The 19241-nt window shown below is 36.4% G+C and overlaps 1 protein-coding gene across 3 annotated transcripts in view; it reads left to right on the forward strand.

Annotated features, from left to right (window-relative positions):
* The first annotated feature begins 901 nt into the window (after positions 1 to 901).
* The window catches only part of LOC131051361 (protein MICRORCHIDIA 2), a 219274-nt gene continuing 200934 nt past the window's right edge, over positions 902 to 19241 (forward strand). The window contains exon 1 of one of the 3 annotated variants that reach the window (XM_057985847.2): positions 902 to 1388. The gene's annotated coding sequence lies outside the window, so the exon portion shown is untranslated. Of the gene's footprint in view, positions 1389 to 1886; positions 2326 to 19241 lie in introns of those variants that run through there. The other 2 variants (XM_057985846.2, XM_057985845.2) reach the window with 2 other exon arrangements.

The following is a 19241-nucleotide window of genomic DNA, read 5'->3' on the forward strand; positions in this document are numbered from 1 at the left end:
TATGATGATTAAGGAAATGGATTAGTTATGTGGTAATTAGTATTAGAAATGGAATAATGATGCTAGGATGTTGAATAAGTGATTGGGATTAGGAACATTTGGAATTGGTGTTTTAAAATGAATCTTAGGGGTTTAATGGGATTTGCATTATTAATGGATCTATTCACGATAGATAGACTAGTGAGGTATCTTACGTATGCATGAAAAGAGAAAGGTTAGTTGAGTTATAATGCATTGGATCATGGTAGAAAATATGATGCCATGCTTATATGGATATGATCTTGATGAGGTTGTAAGTAATGACGTTGAGGTACCCTAGGGAAAAATTAATTATAGAGTTGTGTTTATTTTTACTTGCGTATAGTGCTTTTATGTTTATGTTCATGATGAAAACATGTATATCTTGTTCATGGATGTTAAATGCATATGAGTAGTTAGTTGTATATGTTGCATTAATATATGTTTTAAAAAAGAAAATAAAAAATTTATCTATTTACATATTAGATGATTAGTTTCTCAAAGATATTTTGACACACATTACATCTTTTTTGATTGACAAACTTGATTTGAAAGAACCAAACTCATATAAATTAAATTTAAACTTAAAAAAAGTATTATATACACAACACCTAAACATATTAAATTCCACCTAACATTTGTCTTGATATTCTTTCTTTAAAAAAAAAAGGTATAATAAAACTTATTAGAGTCAAATTTATAAATTTCCCAAACAAAGAAGTTTTATCAAATTAACTTTAGATAAAAAAGAAACTGTGTGGTCAATTATTAGAGTTGCAAGTGGGGTCCCCTTATTAATTTTATAAACTCTTTCGACCCCTCTTTGTCAATGTTTGATCAAAAACAAAATATAGAATTAAAATCAACAACCAAACACACAATAAACAAAAGTACCTTAAAAGCAAAAGCTAAGGTAAACAAATGATTTCTATTTATGGAGAATCATTTTTAACAGGTACTAACACAGCAGAATCTACAAATGTTAATTGAAGAGGGAAAGCAAATTTCTTGAAGATTTACAGTAAAATACCTGCAGTTTTAAATCACACCTGTAAATGTGTGAGCAGAGGATCAGTGAAAAGGTCAGTTGATCAGCAAGGTAAGGAGTTGCCGCAGAATCAGAAGGCAAACAATGGCTCTGCTATGCACTGGCCATGCCCAACAGGACGCTCTGCGAAAAGCATTTTTTTTCTGTTGATGAAAAGGACGGCTAATGCAGCTCTGCCTGCCGAGCAGAGAAAAAACGAACAAAGCACTAGAGGAAAATAGGGATAATTCAGTGATTCCAAAACCAGCCGCCCAGGCTTCTGCATTTAATGTTAGTTCACAACATGCGACGGATTTGGTTTTAGCTCCGAATATGTCCAAAGGTAATGACTATCTTTTGACGATTCTACAATTATTTGCTGAATGGAGAAAGAGTTAAAAACCCTAATAATAAGGCTACAATTATGTTGCTTTAAGAAAAATAAGCACCGGCAAGTAGCAATAATTGAACCGTCCTTCAATATTATTTGCTCAACTAAGATTTATAAAAAGTTAATGTAATATTCTACGATACTAAGTGCTGAATTAAGAATTTTTTCAACACCAATGCAAAATTCTACAATATATCTGCTGAAATAAGAGTTTTTAAACCATAATGTAAAATCCCATGATATTATTTTCCGAAATAAGAGAGTTTCCAACAACAATGTAAAATTCTACAATAATATATACTGAAATAAGAAAATTTCTAACAACCAATGTTTAATCTTACAGTGCTATTCGCTGAAGAGAGAGAATTTGCAACAAGAGTGGAAACGATGCTTCTTACTTGTGTTTTAACTTTTAGTTCTAATTATGTGGAAGAGATACATCTTTTTTTACGGTTATTGCCTGGGCTAAAGGATGCTATACCCTCTTCTCTATCTTGCTCACTTCCTTCGTTCATAGGTAAAATGGAAGGCTCAACTATAGAGTATAGATCACTTACCTGGGCCTTCCTTTTTCGGTATATCTCACATCAACTGATGAGCGAAGTGGTTTCCTGGATAATTTTGATAAGGGTGCTGGATTTAATAATTTCTTGGATTATAAGTTCTACTCTTTGCTTGTCCTAGAGCTATGAAAGGGGGCTTGCTCTCTTTAGCCCTCAATCATACCTCTCGATGGGGGCTACTACCATGCCAACTCTGATGTCTGACCAGGGTGTAAAATTTGGGAACTGGCACTCAACAGTTATGGTTGATGATTTGGTTATTAATTCCCGAGGAGACAGCCTCATATGTATCAATTTGCGATACCTTTACTAGTCTGCTAGTGCAGGTTACATTTCTTTTGCTCTAGGTATTGTGAATGTCAAAAAGAAAAATTCTAAATTATATTGGAAGGCTATGTCTTGTTACAGGATGTAAGAATGTATGCAGTTGGCAAATTACAATTGACATTTAGTTTATTTGTATTTAGGTGTTCTAGGTTGTGAGAAAATGTGTGTTGTTTAGAAGAAATGTCATGGTTGTACCCAATACAACAGAATCTGCAAATGTTAATTGAAGAGGGAAAACGAATTTCATGAAGATTTGCACCTGCAATTTTTTATTTACACCTGTGAATGATGGCTTTGTTAGAAATTATATTTGACTAATACCTTTCTACTTTATCTGAGCTTTTGTTATAAATTGGAAGTTCCTTTTTAAGCTTGTGCAAATTGGGTTATATTTTTTTAGCCTCTCTGATAATTTTCTCCACTGGGTTCTGTTTTTTGGGAGCTCCAGTATGTCGGGTCATGATTATTTTAGCTTTTGTAAATTGGATCATGTTTTCTTCAGCTTGTGTAAATTGGGTCATACTCTTTTAAAATTAGGTTATTCTTTTAAGTTTCTATAACTATATTTTTTAGCTTCTGTAAATATTTTCCATTTAGGATACAATGTAGCAGGAAATGACGTGTTGCAGGGAGTACTGTATGAGTGAGCAGAGGATCTGTGAAAAGGTCAGTTAATCAGCAAGGGTAATGGTTGCAGCAGTAATTTACAGTAGTAATAATACTGCTCAAAAATGACCTGTACTGCAGAATTAGCTCATTATACTATATTAGATGCTCGATGAGCTGATATTGGCAGCCTAAATGTGATTTATTCATTGATCTAGTAATTAAATTTTGTTACTCTGTTCTTTATTTTTTAATTATTTTCTTTTGATTTCTGTCAAACAGAAAACTTTCAAGTGTAATGACTCCCAATTTCTTTTTCTTTTTCTTTCTGTTGAAGACGAAATTTAAGGATTTTACAAGGCCAAGAATTTTCTTTCAGGATTTCTATTGAAGAGTAAACTGTGCCCCTTTTAACCACTCACCTCCTACCGTGGTTGGATTGAGGGTGGTAGCCCTTTAAAAGTTATTACCGTGGCTGAATATTTTGTCAAATGTTACATATCCTGTGTTATACTTTGAATATGCATTCACGATTGTTTATTCAGATATTCTCCCTTAGCTATTTTCATTTGTTTTTATCTGGGCTCCATGATTAGGGACACCCGCCTCAGGTTGCAATCTCTAGCGTTTTTAGTGGTCCAGAGGTTGCAATCTCTAGCATTGTTAGTGGTCTAGAGTTAGAGTCTCAGCAAGGGTACAAATGTCTCTAACACTAGTCTATTATACTTGACACATGCTGTAGTTCAGTTTTTCCTTGGCTATCTTGGTTGTATGTGGACATCAATATAAGTCTTTCTTTGGAGTTTCCATGTTTAACAATACATGGGCTTCTAGAAGCCTCGTACTGTCTTGATGATATACCTGTTGTTTGTTACTTACGTCTGAAAGGTTTTCCAAGAATAAATCATTCTTTGTATATACAATAGGTAGCTGAGTTGTAATATTTGTTCTTCTTCCATGTGTAATGTCCTCTTTTGGGATTAACCTAAGTTTTGCCCTAGAATCACAAGTTCAATAAAAACAAGGAATGTGATGTAGTTAGAGATATAACTTTACCCCAAAAAATGTTTAATCAAGATAGATCCTGGTTGAGACCCTGCAATCATGTTAGACAATTATCGAAAATACAGTTCATAAAATCAGTCATTTCCTACTAGGGTTAAAAAACATATATTCATAACCATCTTAATTTAAATAAATCACATAATATCTATAATTCGTTATTGGGGTTCAACCATGACAGGGTTTGGATAAGGAGACATGATAGGGTGCCCGAAGCAATCCTCACACTAAGCCCAAGAGCGGATATACCATCCCCCTTGGCCCCATGTGACATTCCGCCATTTGTCCCTCATGAGGTGGTGTACTTAGTGGGGAAGCTTGGTTTCCCTTATTCAACCTCCTATGATTGAGACTTCTTTGAATCCATTCCAACAATCAACCATCGTAGAGGTTGGAGGGGAAACCACAATAGGGTGCTTGGAGTATCCTTTCCATCTAAGCCCAAGGGCGGGATATGCTTTGCTCCCCCTTGGTCTCATGTGGCAGGCCACCAGCCATCCACCATGAGGTGGTGTACTTAGAAGAGAACCTCATATCAGTTATCCCTCCTTGTATTCCCTTACTAACCTTGTCATGATTGATTGCAGCAATTTGATGAATAGACTAGGAATCTAGTTATTCCACATTATTGCCATCCAATATTTATGAGAGGTTATGTATCAAATTTATTAGTACGTTGCATACATATTATTGCCTATATCAATAAGTGAGGAATTATGCATCAAATCATTGTCATGCTGCATACATTAAGCATATGTAGCAAACATGTATTCATGCACACCACGGTATTTATTAGATCCAAACAGGGCTGAATTGATTTGCAGATATCTTTCTTGATTATTGATTTCTCTGTTATCTTCTTTTCTCTTCAATGCACTTGCTATTTGCGGATACAAATATTTCTTTCTTTCTTGTTCGATGTCCCTTTGGATTGATTGATCTGCTGTTTATATACCCCTTCATCTGGACAGATGGTTATGTTTCTTCCCATGGACATCAACCTTGCAGAGAGTGGCGACCCTTGATAATTAGTCCTTTCCCTATTTAACTAATAATGCTGACATGATCGCACCTCATCAAGGGTTATTAGTGATACGTAATTAATGTAAACACAATCCTCAACTTCCTTAATTTATTTGTTGCCAAGTTAATCTGTATATGGATCGCAGTATACTGATGCAGGATTATGAATCATCACTGCCTTTTCTTATGAAGATAATTACTGGTTTTATATATTAAGTCTTACAGAAAATTGTTAAGTCTTTTGAATAAGATGATTTTCTGAGTAACGTCAATATATTTATATATATTCCCGAGTTCATTTATTACTTTATTTATTTCTGATTTCATTGACATGTTAATGAATATTGTTATTTGACTAAATTTGTTGTGACATGATCGGGGGCATGACAGTCCACCCTTCCCAAATTTGCTTATTCTCAAACAATGTTGTTTTTATTCTTGTAAACCAAATCCTTTGTAACGTAAGAGTCCCAAACCAACCCTTGGAAATTTATAATGTTTAGATACTCCTTGTAATGACGTAAGCTTCTGCTGTGCAACTCTGATATTACCCTAATTACAATTTTGAACTTGTATTGGTAAGGAACATGTTGGATTGATCCAACGTATGATTATCTCTTTAAGTCGAAGCAAGGGTGAGCTTTTTATATATCAAGATGAGCATTAGACGCATGACACACATCTGTGACCTTAAATGCAATGTTCTTTTCTAAATTAATTCACATCTCTTTTGGTTCACTTTCGTTATTCTCATATTCTAGATCAACCAAAAATAGAAATCTCATGATGTTAGGAATATGTTTACTGAATCCTAATTGTTCAGGCGATAGCTGTACCTTAATATAATTGTTTGAGAGAAGGTATAATGTTGTGAGTTTGACTGTTAACTATTCATAAAGTAACTTGACATAGTGACAGATCACTGCTTACAATCTGGTTCTGTACTTAATTAGATTTAAAAACTTGTTTCAATTTTGAACATTATCTTTGTATGTTTCACCATGTGGATAGGTACTGTTTAGAGTTAGAAAATGGAAGACCTTTCAGAACAAAGAGTATCATGTAATGTTTACTCCACCATTATGCATTGTTCATGATCGATGTACAAATATGTCTAGGTTTCTTTCTCCATAAGTTGTGGTATGATTATGTTTAAGTCAATAGTTAAGAGAGCTTATGACAATTGGTGAGATAAATTTCTCAAAATGTATAGAGGCTGTATCACCTAGAGAAGAGAAAAGATGTTTGATCCTGATATGTCTAGAGGATGCTGTGGAAAGTGTCAAGAATGTTTGATACTCTTTGAATTTCATGTTGATATATGGGACATATTATTTGACTTAGAGACTAAGATGTCTTGTTATGTAAACTTGTCATAGGTGTGTCTTAGAGGGTGGTGCTGTTATTGTAGACTGTTCTTTACATGATTTCAAGACTATTGTCCTAAGACTAGTGCCTTGTTTAACAATATAAGCATCAAGAGATCTTATACTTAGCATTTTCATAATGTTAAGCATAAAGTACTCAGACACACATGGGTTAGAACCGTAGACATGCCCGAAACACATTAGGTATGAACCAAACATGGAGCATGCACATAAAAACATGAAGCATACACATAGAAATACACATACACGAAGCATACATGCAAATACATATATAGTCATGTTCAACAATCTCTGATATTTTCTTGCCACTGTCATTTAGTCATTGCCATGTTTTTGGACCAAGTTAATAGATCCCTTCTCATCGACTATAAGGCATGCATCGATTTATCTTTACCTTGCAGGCTGGCAAGATCAAGGCTTTGATACCCTTTGTAATGTCCCCTTTTGGGATTACCCTACATTTTGCCCTAGAATCACAAGTTCAATAAAAAAGGAATGTGATATAGTTAGAGATCTAATGTTACCCCAAAAAAATGCTTAGTCAAGATAGATCTTGGTCGAGACCCTGCAATAATGTTAGACAACTATAAAAAATACAGTTCATAAAATCAATCGTTTCTACTAGGGTTAAAGAACATATATTCGTAACCATCTTAATTTAAATAAATCATATAATATCTATAAGTTGTTATTGGGGTTCAACCATAACAAGGTTTGGATAAGGAGACATGATAGGGTGCCCAAAGCAATCCTCACAAAGCCCAAGAGTGGATATACCACCCCCCTTGGTCCCATGTGGCATTCTGCTATCCGTCCCTCATGAGGTGGTGTACTTTGTTGGAAAGCTTCTATCTACCTTCCCTATTCATGCCCCCCTTATTCACCCTCCCTATGATTGAGACTTTTTTGAATCCATTCCAACAATCAACCATCGTATAGGTAGGAGGGGGAACCACAATAGGGTGCCCGGAGTATCCTTCCCATCTAAGCCCAAGGGTGGGATACACCTTGCCCCCATTGGCCTCATGTGGTAGGCCGCCAACCTTCCACCATGAGGTGGTGTACTTAGAAGAGGACCTCATAGCAGTTCTCTCTCCTTGTATTCCCTTACTAACCTTGTCATGATTGATTGCAGCAATTTGATGAATGGACTAGGAACCTAGATAGTTCACATTATTGCCTATAGGCTATATTCAATATATATGATAGGGGTATCATATATATTAGTACGTTGCATACATATTTATCAATAAGTGAGGAATTATTCATCAAATCTTTATCATGCTGCATACATTAAGCACATGTATCAAATGTGTATTCATGCTTACCACTGTATCTATTAAATCCAAACAGGGCTGTATTGATTCGCAGATCTCTTTCTTCATTATTCATTTTTCTTTTATCTTCTTTGCTCTTCAATGCACTTGCTATATGTAGATCCAAATTCTTATTTCTTTCTTGTTCAATGCCCCTTTGGAGTGATTAATCTGCTGTTTATATACCCCCTTTATTTGGACAGATGGTTATGTCTCTTCCCACAGATATCACCCCTGCATAGAGTGGCGAGCCTTTATAATTAGTCCTTTCCCTTTTTAACTGATAATGCTGACATGATTGCACCTCATCAGGGGTTATTAGTGATACTTATTGATGTAAACCCAATCCTCAAACTTCCTTAATTTATTTGCCGCCAAGTTAATCTGTATATGGATCGCTATATACTGGTGTAGGTTTAGGAACCATCGCTGCTGTTTCTTATGAAGATAATTACTGGTTTTATATAATAATTCTCATAGAAAATCGTGAATTATGAATAAGACGATTTTTTGAGCAACGTTACCATATTTGTATATATTCTTGAGTTCATTAACTACTTTATTTATTTCTGAGTACATTGTCATTTTGACGAATAGTATTATTTGACTAAATTTGTTGTGACATGATTGGGGGCATGACAATTCGCCCATCCCAAAATTGCTTGTCCTCAAGCAATGCTGTGTTTTATCTTCTTAACCAAATGCTTTGTAATGTAAGGGTCCTATTGTGACATTTTCACACATTGCCTCATTTCAAATGGGGACTCCCTTGTTTTTTGCTTTTTAGGGTATTGCTTTGGCGTCTTAGGGTTTTGTCTTTAGTCTCTAGCCTCTGCAAATGAGTCAAGTTTTTCAAAATTTGGAGGAGTCATCAAAATCAATAAGGAGTGGTCAAAAGGGTGTTCTGATGCTATAGATGTGCTCAGACAGGTCGAAGTATTAAAATCGCAATTTTCCGGGATCAATTCTGACAACTTCCTATTTTTAGGAAATTTGCTTTTTCTAAATTAAAAAAGTTTTGTTTTTGGCATTTTGGGGCCAATCCGAGAGCTTGCTTTTTCATTTTGCTTTTTTTCTAAAATAGAAAGTTGCTTTTTTGCTTTTTCTAGGGTCATGGGTAGTTTCAGAGCCAGGTGAAAAGTCAGGCCAGGGGAGTTCATTGTTAGGAATGTTGATGAAAGATCACAAAAATGGCTTAGCAGGGAAGAAATTCCTTGCTCCACATGAAGTCCGCTCTAGCATGTGGAAATTTCCTTGGTTGCATGTCAAGTCCGCCCTGAGGAGAAGAAGATTTCTTGTTTGATGATGAAGTCTGCCCTATGCTTTGGAAAAATTCCTTGAAGTCAATGCAAGTGCGCCTATGGTTTGGGAAAAATCCTCAAGACCATAGCAAGCCCGCCTTGGTATCATGGAAGAATTCCTTTGCCAAGTGAAGTCCGCCCTAGGCAAGATAAGAAAGTTCCTTGTCTCATGATCAAGCCTGCCCTCTAGCATGAGGAAAATTTCTCAATCAAACACCAAGTCTGCCCTGGGTGAGTAAAATTTCCTTGAAAGCATGCAAAGTCTGCCCAAGATACGGGTGAAAAATTTGGCGCTGTGGGGCAACATGGTGAAAGTTTCCAATCAAGAAGAAAGTCCGCCTAGGGAGAAAGATAAAATCCTTTTGCCAACATGAAGTCGTCCTAGGGAAAGGAAGGAAATTCCTTGGCTAGAAGTTAAGTCCGCTCTAAGGCATGTGAAAAGTTCTTCAATCAAGCATGAAGTCCGCCCAAGAAAATTCAGAAAATTTGGATAAATGTTTTGGAGACTAAGGAAAATCCTTGAAGGCTTGCTAAGTCCACCCATATAGCAAGGATTTGCCACAAGACCATGTGAAGTCCGCCCTTCCATGGTAAAATTACTCGTGTCGTGTCAATTCCACCCTTGGTGGATAAAGGAGAAATTTGGCTAAGATTAAAGCATGGTCAAAAGCAAAGACAAAATTCGCCTAAGTGCTGTTTTGAAGGCATAAAATGATTAAAGCGAAAAGATAAAATCAAAAAAGAAATGTGCCCAAGACTTGGAAGAGCTTTGAGTTTGAAAATATTGGCCAAGTATTGTATTTGGAAAAAAAGAAAGATAAAATTTGCCTACAAGGAGAGCTTCTAGAAGAAAGAAAAAAAAGAGATTGCCATTTAGACCCAAAAAAAGCAAAAAGAAAGAAAGAGAAGGTTCAATTTGGTGTTCATAATATGATTGATTTCATCTCCATTAAAACATTAAAATAAAAAACAAAGCAAAGCAAGGATTCAACTTCTCTATAAACTTGAGCATTGGCATTCATTCAACTCACAAGTTGTTTCTCAAAAGTTGAAAATTGGAGCTCAAGAAGGAATTTCTTTCAGGTTTCAAGGTGAATTTCGAAGTAAATTGCAGGTGCAAGACAACTTCCGAGAGAATTTCAAAGCCAATTTCCACATTGGAGGCAAATTTGAAAGTGATTCCTTAAGCAATTCAGGGAATTTTATCAAAATTCTCAGGTTTAGTAAGGATTGAGGGCAGATTTTCATTTGGAATACCAAATTTCTTTTAGATTTTCAATCTGAATTTCTAATCTTCCAAAAGTGCATGAGAACTTTCATTTCGGATTCTTCAAATTTTATCATCATCTTGCTTTTTAATGCTTTTTAGGGGCAAATGCTTCAATTTCCAAAATTTTACCAAGTCTAATTCCTAGAATTTCATAAATTAAATAAGAATTATCCTTTGAAAATCCCTTCAAACTTTGCACTCTAGGCTGGAAATTAATATCAAATCCCCCTATTGTTTTTAGCGTGATTTCCAGGTGGTAGATGTCAATTTAAGGAGGGATTTCCAGAAAGGCGCAAATGAAGTTCAATAGCAAAGGATCGCAGTTGGAATCCAAGATCATGACAAAGTGGAAGAAGGTTGGAGATACTGACCTTGGCCATGTGGACCTCAAAGACTTTAAGAAAAGAAGGCAAAGAAATATTCCTTAATTCATAAATATTCCTTTGAAAAAATGAGGATTGATGGTGCCAAAATAGAAGAAACAATCAAAGCAATCCAAGACAAGGTCTTCGTCATATTCTTCGATGTGCTTGAGCAAGAAAGAGTTCGAGACAAGGACATTGATGTAGAGAACTTGAAAGCCAAAGTTCAAAGCAACTTCTTCACTCCCGCAAATTCAATCCAAAAACCACATTTCAACAAGGCATCCTTATTTTTGTCCATTGATAATGATTTTCGAAAACTGGAAATTGATTGGATAACCACTTTTGCCACATGTTAAGATGAGATGGACTTGATGGAATACAAGATTGACATTTTGCTAAGTGTCCCAATGGAAGAAATTGATCCCATAGTAACTAGGTTCATCGAATTTGCTGCCAAGGAAAAGGATAAGGGATGCATGCTTCTAGAAGAAAGTTGGATTTATTAGTTCTTTATTTCTCATTGGTCCATTTTGGATAATTATGTTAGCTTGCCCTAATTAGAGTTGTTGTTTCAATCTTGGCCATTGATCTTAAATCAATCTAGGCGGTTGCTTTGTAATAAGGGTGCCTATATAAACCCTTGTCATTTCATTTGTAGCTGATATGAGAGATTTCAAAGAAATTGTTGTAGTGATACTTCTTAAGTAATAGACATGATTCATTGTTCAATTGTTGGTGAATCTTTGTCCACGTTTGCAATTTAGCATGGTTTCTCGACTCTCATTAGAATAGATTTTATTTCCAAGTTGTTAGATTGAATGAAGGATTTGATAAAGTTGCTTATTGTGGAATGATGTGTTCATACTTTTTATAATTGGATGCTTTTCAATTATTTTGCATAGTTAGCTTGAACCAGTAAATGAAAACTTAACTTCTATTGCTTTTTTCATTGTTCAAAGTGTTGGTGAATATGAGTGATATGAAAATCTTTTGAATTCCTTAGAAGATAGCACCATTCTTGTGTATTTGTTGAATTTGGCAAAGCAAGAATTGGTTTTGATTCCACTTTTGCAATTTCTGTCTCCCAAGTTCAGAGGATTAGCTTAGGGTTAGAATTATCTTCCTAAACCCCCATCCTTTTGCCTTTTTTTCAATGTCTTGGTAGAGGTAGGATTAAATGGGATTTTTTGAAAAATCGTTTGAAAAAAAAGAAGTCAGGAATCAGCGAAATCCTTAGAATGATTTACTCGAACAATTGTGTCAGTCCCCCTTGAGATTACCAACAAATCACAACGAACCAACTAAGACTATCTGCATGAATTTGGAACCTTGGAGTTGGCTTTGTGATCACACAGTCCATCTGTTTAGCACATAGAAGATTTTGATCAAGAGAGAATAGGATATCTCTGGGTATTTTTTTCTAAGTTGAGCGTGCATATAAAACACACCAAAAGGTCCCAAACCAACCCTTGAAAATTTATAATCTTTAAATACTCCTTGTAATGTAGTGATGTTTTGCTGTGCAACTCTAATATTGCCCTAAGTTGCAATTTTGAGTTTGTATTGGCAAGGAACATGTTGGATTGATCCAACATATGATTATCTCTTTGAGTCGAAGCAAGGGTGAACTTTTCATATATAAAGGTGAGGATTAGAAGCTTGACACACATTTGTGACCTTAAATGCAATGTTCTTTTCTAAATTAATTCATATCTCTTTTGGTTCACTCTTGTTATTCTCATATTCTAGATCAACCAAAAATAGAAATCTCATGATGTTAGGAATATGTTTACTGAATCCTAATTGTTCGGGTGATAGCTGTACTGTTGACATGTTTTTTATGACTACTTCGAACACAGAATAAAGTTGCCTAACGGTCACTTCACTCTCTCTTGATCAAAGTACGACTGCATGCTAAGATTGCAAGAAGTTCAAACAATTGACTCCAAGGTTCCTTCAATGCGTGGACGTGACTCAGTTGGCGGATGTGATTGTTGGTAATCCAAGGGGCCTTACGTGTGCATCGTTCTTTCACTTCATTGTTGTGGCTGGAACTCCATCATCAAATATGGCAATTCTGCGATGCTATTGCTTCGAATGGACTAAAATGAACTGAAAGAAAAGGGAAAGGGTTCAGAAGGATCTAAATCTAATCCTAAGGGCAGTGATAACAATTAGTAGTGCTCTGGTGGACAAATTCCAAATAAACCAAGCTTTGCTTTGCCAAGATCAACTACAATTCTGCAAGAACCGGTGCAATCTTCTGGGGATGGTAGAGGATTTTCAAATCGAGAAAGTACATTTGAATACCCAAAAACGGCACAATCCAAACAACTATCCACAATCGAACTCAGCACAAATTTAGGGGGCTCAGACTAACTTTACACTGCAACTTACAATCAGCAAGATGCAAAAAGTATGAACCATGGAAATTCATCAGACACCATTACATTCTCTATTGAAATCAAAGCACTTTACTTTTTCTAATCTAAGTGAGGAAGGTGAAACCATGCAAGCTTTGAAAAAATAATTTAAGTGGACACCATCAGAGAACAATGTTTCACTGTTATTCTCTCAAAACTTATCGCAACAATTTCAGACAAGTCTCCCTCCTTTTACAAATGAGGGGGTCACCCCTTTATATAGGCCTCGGGCCATGATTACATGCAAACCCTAATTAGGGTTTTCCCTAAAAGATTCTCCACACATGATGCAACAAGGTGGGAATCTCCAATTAATAACCCATCATGCCCATATACAATTAATTCAAAAGTACCCAAAATAGCATCCACTGCGCATTAAATGCACCACCTCCTTCAAATTCGCCCAACATGCGTTGAATATTCATCCATGCAAAAATCACCCCATTATGTCATAAATGCTCCATCATTTCCACATGCGGTGGCTGCATGCAAAAGGAGTCTGCCATAAATTCAACATGCAATGACCAGGTTGCCATTTGGTCAAATATTCCGACAATGAATGCGCCACCATACTGCCATGCGTTCAATAGATCCTCGCCATGCAAATGGACTCTGCCGTCATATATCCGCTCCTGCACATCTGGAATTGTTGGAGAGGGAAAATTCGATTCAGGAAGAATTTTCTTGAAGTCTCCTCAACTTTCCTTGCTTGAAGAAGGTTTTTCATCAATTTTGCACATTTCCTATTTTTTAGGAAAATTTTCAAATTAGGGTTCCATGGTCCAGGAGAGAGAAAATTCTCCTACGAATCCAAATCTATAAAACTTTTGAAATTTGGATGTGATTTGATGCCCGAGAATGGATTTTTCAAATTTTTTCCTGGAGGGGAAATTTCTTGTTCAGTTCATCCCTGATTCCTTCCTTGCCTTAGAAATTTTATGTTCAATTCATTCTTGGGTGTATTTCTTCCTTGCTTGGAATTTTGTCCCGAAGGAAGGAATTTCCAATACTTAGCCAAATTTTCATCTTTCCTGGAATTCTGTCTTGAAGGAAGGAATTTCCAACACTTAGCCAAATTTTCACCTTTTTCAGGAACACTGTCATGAAGGAAGGAATTTCCAACACTTAGTCAATTTTTCACCTTTCCTGGAATTATGTCTTGAAGGAAGGAATTTCCATTACTTTGTGAATTGTCCATGTCTGCTTTTCAACATCCCTATTTTTTAGGGATCCTCCTAAAATTTAGGAGTCAGTTCATTGGATGGAGAATTCTGCCACGATTCCGAATCTATAAAATTTTCCACACTCTGTTGAGATTCGGTGTCTGAAAATAGCAAATTCAAAAATTTGCCCGAGGGGAATTTTGTTTTTTTATTCCCTCCTTGACTCCTTGGATTCCATGCCTTAGGCAAAATTTCAATTTTTTTAGCTTGGGCGGAATTTTCATCATGTCCATGGATTCATGGATTTTTCCACTTGTGAATGCCTTCTTGAATTCAGCGCCCCAGCCCAGCCTTGGGCGCATTTTGGCTTTGTCCATGGATAGACGGATTTTTCCACTTGTGAATGACATCTTGGTTTTGGTGCCCTCGTCCAGCCTTGGGCGCATTTTCACTTTGTCCATGGACTGACGGATTTTTCCACCTGTGAATGCCATCTTGGTTTTGGCGCCCCAGTCCAACTTTGGGCGCATTTTCACTTTGTCCATGGACTGGCGGATTTTCCCACTTGTGAATGCCTTCTTGGTTTTGGCGCCCAACCTTGGGCGCATTTTGGCTTTGTCCATGGATACATAGAATTTTTTCACAAGTTCCAGGCTCTTCGTCAGGATATAGATATGAAATATAACATTTAAGTATAAGTGGTATTTTCAATATGTCTTTTTCCTTTCTTATACTTTAAGTTATATTTCATATATATTGTCAGGATGTTTGAGAGTGGTTTCAGGTCCATAGGAATCATAATGCAAATTCTGGATTTTGGAAGATCTTCCAAATTTCCAGACTTAGGCAAATTTTAGGCCATTTTCGGATCAGGATGACATTGGTGGATTGATGTGAATTTCTGGACTTGGATGATTTTGCGTGCTTTCCTCTTCTGGAATAGGAGTTCCAAACTTAACCATTTTTTGACCCAAATAGTCTGCCTTCTGACTCTTCCGGATTTAGAAATGGTCTTCAGGAACGTTCAGTCTTCAGAGATATTCAGCTTTCAGTGTTTTCCTGTGAAGATCCTGCCAAAAATAGAGTTTCCCAAATAGTAAGTGTTTCAGAATGTCAAGGTTTGGGCAAAATAGGTCAGAAAAGCACTTACTAAAAATAGAAACTTACTAAAAATAGTAAGTTTGATTTTTGGCAAAATTAGACCAATCCGGGACTCGGTAAAATCCCTAAAAAATAGGAACTTTCTAAAAATAGAAAGTTGCTCCGTTTTGGCTCAAATTTTACTGGGAGGTTCCTTGAAGGGTCCTGATTCCAGTAGTATGTTTAGTTTCTTCAAAACCTTAACAGAAACCCCTAAAATCTAGGACAAAGGCAGAACCCTTAGAAAAGACAAAAAAGGCCCTAGACTTCATCAAATTCGCTCAAATGAAAGACAGACTTGACCAATATGACCCCCAAACACTTGCAAAGCAGAGAGATTGACGAGACTGTTGCGAAAAGACCCAAAAAACGCAAGCCAAAAGATCGGGAGGGCCTAAAAAGTAGGGGGTCCCCATTTGCAATGGGGCGATGTGTGAAAACGTCACAACATGTACCTTAATACAATTGCTTGAGAGAAGGTGTAATGTTGTGAGTTTGTCTGTTTAATATTCATAAATTAACTTGACATAGTCACAAATCATTGCACACAAACTTAAGTACTGTTTAGAGTTGGAAAATGGAAGACCTTTCAAAACAAAAAGTATCTTGTAATGTTTACTCCACCATTATGCAATGTTCATGATCGATGTACAAATGTAATGTCCCCTTCTCATTGATGCTCTTTCAGTGGTCCATTAGCCTATTCCTGAGACCCGTAGGCTAGGTGGAATGAAGAATGAGGGTCTAGCATTGATGAACGAGGACTTACTATTTTTAGTAAGTCAGGGAATGGCCATTCTGGTGTTACTGTACTACTGAGCTCTCCATGATTTGCCTCTAGATGCGATGATCATGTTGTTCTGAGCATTAGTTCTTGACTTACTATTTTTAGTAAGTGGCAGTGTGGCACAGTTCTATTTTTGGCAGTAGACAGGGTCCCGATTCTGCAGTAGTTTTGGTGGTCGTCCTGACTCAGTTTCATCCTAGCAGTGTTAATAATCAGTACCAGAGCCATATGAGAAATAATTAAATATTAATTCTTTATCCTAGTGTTTAATATTTAATTAATCTGATTATTGACAACTGATTTATTAAAAATTGGGATTGATGCCTATTTTTCCTAAGTTCTTGGCGAATTCATGTTTATTAAAGAGATATCGAAATATTGAGAGAGATAGTATATTTTTTATAACTTATCTCTATTATTTGCCAAAGTGTACGTGGGTCCTTGCCTTAGCGTGGGAATTGACTTGTGGGGAATGGTGCCACTCTTGGGGTCCACTTGTAGTGGAGCGAAATGCAAAGGAAAAACGCTGAAATTAAAGGAAATGGCATTTGGGTTTGAGGTGTGTGGAGTTATAAGTATGAGACTTGGGCTCCCATTTCGATATCTTTGAAAATTGCATCGTTATGCTGCCGGTTTGGCTACTGAAAATCTGAGCTTCGAAGTTGGCTTCCTAGCTGAGTCTCAGTTTCGTACTTGCAATATAGTACCTAGCTGTGCCCTTGTGTTCCCATTGCAGATTGGTTAATGAGTTGCAGATTATGGAGTGTTCGATGTTGGATTTGATTGCTTCTGGTTGCTGGTCGCGGAACTGCTGAAAGTGAAATTTGCTCATATCTCCTAACCAAGCAACTCCATCCATCTGGGTACCGGCTCATCCTTCCTTCCAGGCTATGGCGATACAATGTGTGAGTTTTTAGCATGTTAAAATGAGCAATGAATTTAATAGATAAAATCGAAATTCCTAGGCTAGGCGTGGGTTTTCTGTTTTGCATAGGGATGCGTGCAAAATAAAAATGGGTTTGTTTGGGATGTGGCTTTGATTGGTTGTCATTGCATTTGATGTACGGTGGGATTGGGATTGATTTGAGTTGATTCGGGCAAAAAATGAGTGATTTATGAGTGTTTTGATGTTTCCATAGGCTGCTGAAACTGTACTTTCAGCCTGCAGATCAGTGTAACAGAAAATTACAGTCATGTTGTAGAAATCTGCAATTATTCATCTCATCTCATCTCTATATTGTAAGGTTGTTTCAGTAGTACTGATCATCCCTTTCTTTCTGCTTTCTTTTGTAATTACCCACTGCATAAGTGGAAGAGGCTGGCTTGCCGCCTTCTAAGTTTTGTAATTCAGTTTTCTAATCAGTCCTCCCGCTGAATAAGTGGTTGAGTGATAAGTTCAATTCAATGGTCCTCCTGCTGAAATATGCGGTAGAGTGATAGCTTAATGTACTGTCCTCCCGCTGAAATACGTGGTAGAGTGATTGAACTTCAGTTTATTGTAATTTTCCCTTGGTTGGTTTACCGCCAAGAGCTTTGGTTTCTATCCCGCTGGATAAGTAGAAGGGGCTGGCTTGCCGCCCATGCATTGTAATTTTCAGTTTGATTATGATTGCTAATGATCCCCGGAACATTGTATGCTCTCACCCTCCCAGTTTGGGCTCTCGGTGAACAAAAGGTGGAAGGGTTCCCTTTCAGTTGTTTGGATTATTCCTCTAACCTTAACGGGTTATTTGTTGTGGATGAATTGTTATTGGTCTAAAAACAAAAAACAAAATTACTGGGATATTACAACAAAGATGTCTAGGTTTCTTGTGTAATGTCCCCTTCTTAGTTCTAGACTGATGGATGGAATCTTAGCCTATTTTGGAAACCCATAGGCTAACTAGAGACTAAATTAGGGTTTCTGTCTTCAGGAAGGTTTTCGGAGTTCTACAATTTTCTCTCTAGATTCTTTTTGGGTTTTTTCGTGATTTCAGGATGGTATGACATGCATTCCAATTAGAGAAGATTTTTGAATTTACTATTTTTAGTAAATTGCGATAGGCTGATGACTGTTTGCTTTATAGGGTTTTTCTGGGTTTTTTGAGAGCTCCAGCGCGGTTTGACATGCAAATTCTTCAAAGATGATTTCCAGATTTACTATTTTTAGTAAGTCATGATTGTTGCTCAGAATGTGATGAAAATGACTTTTGACACACTTACTATTTTTAGTAGTGTGCTATTTATAGTAAGTACTATATTTAGCAGTGCTATATTTGGTAGGGGTTTTGTAGCTCAACTCAGTGGCTATGTCCGATAGTGTTATTTTTGGCAGGATCCTGTGTTTGAACTTAGATGTCTATTTTCTGCAATGCAGTTCAGTGCCTTGGCCTTAGCTCATTTTGGCAGTATTCAGTTTTTGGAAGCAAAAGTATTTTTTAATACTTTATTATTCCCCATGGCCTAGGCGTAATTTGTGTTGTGACTTCAAGGGGTCGCCATGGTGTTTTTAATTAAATGATAACTTAAGGCAAGTTAGATGATTTTCTAAGTAAGATTGCCTAAGTTATATTATTATTTATAAAGTCATTGTTGAGTGCTCACTTTATAGTTTACACATTATTGGCAATTTTAATAAGGTGACTATACTATGATCTTGGACGACTTAGAGAAAGGAAATATTATTTTTATCCCAAGTCTATTTGGTGAAATATTCCACCATATTGAGACAACAAAGTATAATTTCATCAATATTATTTTATGAGTCTTATATTTATCAAAAATGGCGGTTATGGTGAATGTGAGTTGGGCGAACTTGTGTAAAGGAAATAAAATGAAAATGCAATGCCTAATGAAGGTGAAATGTAATGGCATTTGGTTTGGGCGCATTTGAATTTGAATTTGGCCTGGCAAAAGCTATAAATAAGAGTGCTGGGCTCTTGTTTTGGTATCCATGAAGAAAATATAACGAAGTGCTGCCGAATTTTACATTGAAGCTTCGGGGAAAGCATACCTTCTAGCATTTGCTGGATTTCTTGCTTGAAAGATGGCAACTAATTGAGCTTGAGACCTCTCTTCATTCAAGAGAGCAG

The sequence above is a fragment of the Cryptomeria japonica genome, chromosome 11, assembly GCF_030272615.1.
Source record: "Cryptomeria japonica chromosome 11, Sugi_1.0, whole genome shotgun sequence".
Classification (NCBI taxonomy): Eukaryota; Viridiplantae; Streptophyta; class Pinopsida; order Cupressales; family Cupressaceae; genus Cryptomeria; species Cryptomeria japonica.